The sequence below is a fragment of the Marmota monax genome, unplaced genomic scaffold (genome assembly GCF_021218885.2).
Source record: "Marmota monax isolate L192 unplaced genomic scaffold, Marmota_monax_Labrador192_F-V1.1 WCK01_AAM20220418_F8-fsc00160, whole genome shotgun sequence".
NCBI classification, from domain to species: Eukaryota; Metazoa; Chordata; class Mammalia; order Rodentia; family Sciuridae; genus Marmota; species Marmota monax.
Genome location: NW_026694183.1, coordinates 110,328 through 116,761, shown reverse-complemented (window position 1 = coordinate 116,761; position 6,434 = coordinate 110,328). Strand labels below are relative to the sequence as shown.

The 6,434-nt window shown below is 43.1% G+C and overlaps 1 pseudogene; it reads right to left on the bottom strand.

The window, feature by feature from the left end:
- Positions 1-4,833: 4,833 nt before the first annotated feature.
- On the bottom strand, positions 4,834-5,790 carry LOC124107761 (vomeronasal type-1 receptor 4-like; annotated as a pseudogene).
- Positions 5,791-6,434: the final 644 nt, after the last annotated feature.

Sequence of the window (6,434 nt, the reverse complement as noted above, 5' to 3'; positions counted from 1 at the left end):
ATAACAAATTAGAATGAATAAATGATTTAATAAAAATAAACTCAGTTAAAACAAAACAAACACAAAACAAAAAAAAACTGCTCTCTGTGTTGTGTGATTTTTTGCCACTTTCTTAGCTTAATGTTGCAGCCAGCTCTTTTAAACCCAGTCAATCTCATCTGTGCAGATCGTGATGGAGACAGAATGGAGGTTAAAAATGGTTATAAATGGAGCTGCATGGGAGCTTCTGGTGCAAAGTCAGAAGATCAGAGTGCTGCTAAGAGTGCAACTTAAGGACTGTGTGCATGAAACCTCAAAGAGGAATAAAGAGTGGAAATTTGGCTGGAAGACAGGTGTGTTACATTTTGCTCACGTCCTGAGACTTTGTGTGGAGCCAAATTTTATGATGATGTACTATTGAAATTGGTGGGGAGCATTTCCAGGCACCACAACATTCAGGCATTGGCAAGGGTGTAGCAGACTGGGAGAAGCAGTTGCAGAAAGTAGAGTGGAAGTATTTTTAAAACTTGCAGTTTTGTCAGACAAACACATGTAAAAATTGACACCAGTGAAAGTGTGGCTATTGAAGAGATTACTGCCAATAAAGGAAAATTAAGTACTTTGCAAAAAGATAATGAGGAAATTTCTTGAGGGCCTCTCAGGTATTAGTGGGACCCATCCACCATAGGCTCAGAGGTGTGGAAAAGAAAACTATTGAGAAGAGACCATAGGGACAATGTTCACATGTAGGGATTCTTAGGAAGTCATTTTCACAGGATTTTATTCACCATGCTCACTTGTATACATATTTAGAGGCTGTAGCAGCCACAGCCCAATGGGGCCTATCTAATGCTTGACCTGGTGGAAAAGTTTGGTGTCATCCATGAGAGAAGGCATGGCAGGAATGCAAGATGATGGAATTGAGAGATCATGGAGGCACTTACTGAGATTTAAAAGGAAGATATGGGAGGACAGGAAAAGTGTAGCAGGGCTTGAATCCACTGAGGCAGCCCTTGATAGGGCAATGCATTAAGCTGTAAAACTAAGCTGAAGTTAGAATGAAGATCCCTGGATCAGGGGCTGGGCATGTGGCTCAATGGTACAGCACAACTAAAAAAATATTTTAAAAAATAGGTGCCTGGATTTAGAGATGCCAGTAATGTGAAATGTCTGCTGAGATAAGCTGCTAGCTATGGACAGAGCAGTCTAAGAGAGACCACGTCATCTACAAATGGCAAGACCCCAAGAACAGAGCTACACCAACCCTTTGAAGATAACATTTCATTGCCATGTGCCTCAGATACATAGGAAATGCTTGCCAGCTGTGTTTTGCTCTCATCCCTTCTTTTTATTCCCTGATTTCTCCCTTTGGAATGGAAAAGTTTACTATGTGCCATTATATAGTCAATAGGACTTCCTTTTGATTTTCAAAGGGCTCATTGCCAAGAGCTGGTCTTGAGTCTGGGATGAGACTGTAGACTTGGATTTTTGACGATGCTGAAACTGTTGATTATGGAAACTCTTGGAGGTGAGTTAAATGCACTTTGTATTGTGACATGGACATGAGCTGATGAGGGCCAGAGGTGGAATGCTTTTGACTGGATATGAGGCATCTCCCAAGATCTCCTGTGTTAACGCAGGGGTACTTTAGGGTGAAATGATGAGATTTCAAAACCTCTGCCCTAATCAGTGCATCCAAATTTGAAACAATTGAGTAGTAACTATTGGTACTTAGGGCATAGTTGGAGGAAGGAGGTCACTGAGGCATGACTTTGGGCTTTATATTTTGTCCCTGGCACCTGTATCATTCTCTGCTTCTTGACTTCCATTAGGCAAGCTCTTTCCTCACCATGCTCTTATGTCATGATCCTCTGGCTCACAGCAAAGGAACTGGCCAGCCATGGACTGGACCTCTCACACAGTGAGACCCAAATATATATTTCCTCCTGGAAGTTTTTCCTGTCAGGTTTTGTGGTTACATATACAAAAAAATGTAGATTAAGGAATATAAGGATATAGGTCTAAGTCTACAAACACTAATTTAGACTGTCAGAAATGCAGATATGTGTATGCAGGAATCCACACTCAAATACACATATACACTCACATGCTTATGTTCATACAGTCCCTCACATACACAAAGTCACTAGCATGTTCAATCATTTTTGCAGAAACTTGGCACTACACCCTCACCACTCATATTCATAATACCCCCAATGATATACACATTCACATTCTTATAACTTACATAGTCATCGGGTATGTGTCTTGATGAACTGTCCATATACAGAAGAGTTACATAACTACAACTCTGGGTGATAGAGCCCCTGCCATACTTTAATCCTTTTACCCATAAAAAAGTCCTGTGGGAATAAAGTAACATATAACTCTGTCAACTTTCCCTCCCTGTGATGAAGTCCCTGAGATAATCAACTCAGAAAGGGAAAATGGTCATTTTGGCTCATAACTCTGGAAGATCCATTCCATGTCCCATTGGTGCCATTACTTTGGCACTGTGGCAAGGTGGCACATGATAGTGAGAGTTTATGGCAAAGCAAAACCATTCACCTCAGCAGGCAGGAAGCAGACAGGAAGAGGAAGTGCCGGAATCCCACAGTCTTCCTCATGGGGAGCAGCCAGGGACTGAGGACCTCCCACTGGGTCCCCCATCTTAAAGAGTCCATCCCCCAGACTCAGGCCTTTAATACACTAATCTGTGGGGACATTCAACATCCAAATTCAGAGACATCCTTAAAAACTGGTATGAGTGTGAGCACCTAACACCAAAAAATCTGGTGAGAAGGCTGCAGTGATTGCAGGAGATGCACTGCTTGGGTGGAGGACAGTGGGATCCAGAAGGGTAAAGGGACAGGGTGTTGGTGGGTAAGAGGGTGAGGCAGACCGTCTGTGGCTTGGCAGCATAGAGAGCAGGATAGGATCTGAAAGGAAAAGAGATGGTGTTACATGAAGCTGAGGGGTCAATGTGCATTACAGGGATTGAGGACATTGGGCAAAGTGCAGGGAGGGGACTTAAGGGCATGGAGCACTGCAGATGCCAAGGAGGGGAGGGCAGGATTTATGAGAATGAAGGAGGAAGTGGGGATGGGGAGATTTGGGGCAAAAGGGTGAAAGTTGGTGGTTTGTAGAAGTCACAGCAGAAGTTCCATGAGGGGTTTAGGGAACAAGGTGTTGTAGGGGTGAGTAGCATGTTTGGGGCAGGAAGATCATGGAAGTAGGCAGTGGTCCAAGGAGGTTAAAACTGTGGCAGGGGGAGATTGAGACAGAGGGAGAGAGGAAACCTGAGCAAGGAGCAACAGGGCAGAGGACAGGGAAGGCTCTAGGGGGACAGTGAGAAGGAGTCACCAAGGAAACCAAGAAGGGACTAGGATCAGAGAGGTGGTAAATAACAGGTGCTCCACTACTCACCTGTGTCCCTGCCCTGCGTAAATAAAACAACAACAAAGACATAAGAACCAAGGTAAATATATAAAGCTGTATAGTTTGAAATTAAGAGATTTTTCTTATGAAATGTGTACATGGATTTTAGAAAACTGATTGGAAGCATTTGGTGGAAATGAGGAGAAATCAACCTGTGTATACGTGCAAGCTGGAGACCCAACTCTTCCCACACTTACACCCAACACAAAGCCCTGCTGTGACTCCAACATGAGGTAGAACTTTCATGGCAAGACTATCCATGAGGCCCCAAACCGAAGCCCCACCTGGGCATCAAGGGAGGGATGATTCATTGCTGGAGACCCACACAGTGGAATCCTGTCACTAACTGTGAAAATGAAGAGAAGGTAACAGGCATATGGAACTTTAAAAGTCAAACACTAAAGAAGTCATGCTGTGTGGATCCATTTATACAGAATACAAAGGGAAGAAAGTGACCATGTGGTTAGCTGTCACATAGTGGTCACCCAGGGACAGTGACTGGAGAGGAATGAGGGGGCACCAGTGACGGGGACCTTGCTTCTTTTGGACATTGGAGCTGCCTGCAGAGCTGTGGTCAGTTGGTGAAACTCACTGAACAGACCAATCATACCCCTGCATAAAATTATTTTAAAGAAACAGGAGCAATTAAAAGTACATTGAAAGAAGATAAACAGGTTAATATACAACAGTCTTATATTGTAAAGGAAGAGGCCAAACATTCTAAATATCTTTACTTGGTGACTATCCACATGTGGACTATCATTTCTAGGCTGATCTAAGATATACTCAATACACATCATGAAATAAAAAGGGAGAAGTATGGAATTATGAGAATAAATTGCAGAGAAGGAATCAATACAGATATTTAAACATAGAACAAGTGTCATGAAGAGCACAAGGTTTGTTAATAAATCCTTCCCAGGTACGTTCACGATTATATCAACTTGAAGACTAATTGTGATTTTAGTCAAATTTAGTTGAGTAAATATATCTGGACATTTTTTTTCCAAGAGAAAAGACAGAGATAAGAAGGCCCCCAGGCACAGCAGTAGCACATCTGACTCCAGAAATAGCTAAGACCTAAGAATTGAATTAGGTAAAAAATATATATATTCATTGCATTTTAACCACTTAATCAACTAAAATGGCAAGACAAACATCCAATAAATAAACATTATATTAAAGCACATTGTCATTAGTAAATGAGAATTATTTTAAAATCTTGAATTTGCAAAACTTACATAAAATATTCTAATATTGTTTTATGCATAATAAACATTATCTGAATGATGGGCAGACATACTCAGGTAGATGCAGAGACACACATAACACACTATGCAAATGTGTGTGCTTGTGTTGCACTCTTACAGTGTCACTGACTTATCACTAAGTCTGTGGAGATGAGATTGTACAAAACTAAATGATGTATATTTTTCTCACATGACTGGCATTCTTCCTATTCTGCACCCAGGCAGAGTGGATCCTGGATGCAGTAGAGTCCCTGCTCATGAGCAGAAAGGGGCTGACAGCTGGGAAACACCCAGAGATGATCGCAGCCGTGCTCACCACAAACCAGTTGGGATTATAAATAATAGCTAAACTAACTTGGAATATACAGGAAAGTGTGTAAAAAGAGACAAAGGTGCTCACCAGGAGGAGGATGGTTTTGGTGGCTCTGGACTCAGGGGAGGACCTGAGGGAGCTGGACCTATGAAGGTGCTGCATTCTCTGCTTGTGCCTGTGCAGGATGAGCACCATGGAGCTGCTGGCCCAGAGCATGAGCCCCACACACAGGGCATCAGGGAATGTTAGCAATGCTGCATGCAGTGAGTGTGTGGTTGAGTCCTGACGAACACCAGAACAGTATCCAAAATCTTTTAGGATTGTGATGTTTTTGTTGCTTCTTCTCCCAGTCATGTACATAAGAAAAACAACATTTACAAGGAGGTACAGGACCCAGCTCAGGTATGTGGAGGAGCCAATGTACTTGGGAATATTTAGTTTAAGCTCTGAACAGCTGGAGTCCTCAGGACTAATCTTAATGGCCTGGAAGACGCTCAGGAGGCAGGTGCTGCCAATGGACACACCCCTGCCCACCCTGTGAAGGTAGAAAAGCAGCTTGCATCCAGCATCACTGAGGAAAATTTTCACTCCAAAAGCTTCCACTGTCTGGGGAACTCCTCTACACAGGAGAGTTAACAAGTTGGCCACAATTAAGTGCTAAAGAATCAAGTCTGTGTGTCTTACCCTGCACCCAGTGAAGTAAAGGACCAGGTAATGGAGGAGAAGAGAGGAATTGCCCAGAGCTCCAGCCACAGTCTGTGCCAGGAAGATGATTCCTACAGCCACATCACTCGCTGCCATCCTGCCAGTTCCCTGCTGTCCCACCCAGCGGGTCCTGCAGGGGAACAGGAGGCCTGGGCTGCACATGTCCTGTCAAACAGAACCCAGCATTGCCCACTCCCCAGAGTTCCCACTGTGAAAGCTTTCTTAAGGTTTTATTTTAACTACCAGGTTGTAATGATCCTGGTATGAATAGTTGAGACATGAAGTGTGTATAAATCCCAGCTGAAAAGGCAGCACATGGTGATTATTGAGTCTTCACAACATGAGGCAGGTGCTGAGATGACTTTGCTGATGACAAGGAGAACTTGGGCACAGAAATTCATAACTGATCCAGTGCAATAAGGAGCCTTGAAATGGGCTGGGGCTATGTGAACCACCAAGCTTCCCTAAAGCTAGTGAGCAGGGTTCTTCTACCAATCAGCTCATTTTACTTCTGCTTTTCTGCATTGCTAATGTCTTCTGATGAGTGCTACTTTATAACTTCTTATTAGGAAAATGTTTCCACTTGCTTATAAAGGTTTATTCTACATGTAATATCAATTATAAATGAACATTTAGATAGTTTAATAACTGCAGATACATCGAGGGAACTTTAGTACTGCAGACATTTGTCCCCTGGTTGGTCACAAGCAATGAGGCAGGACAGGCTCCCCATCAGGATAACTACCCCA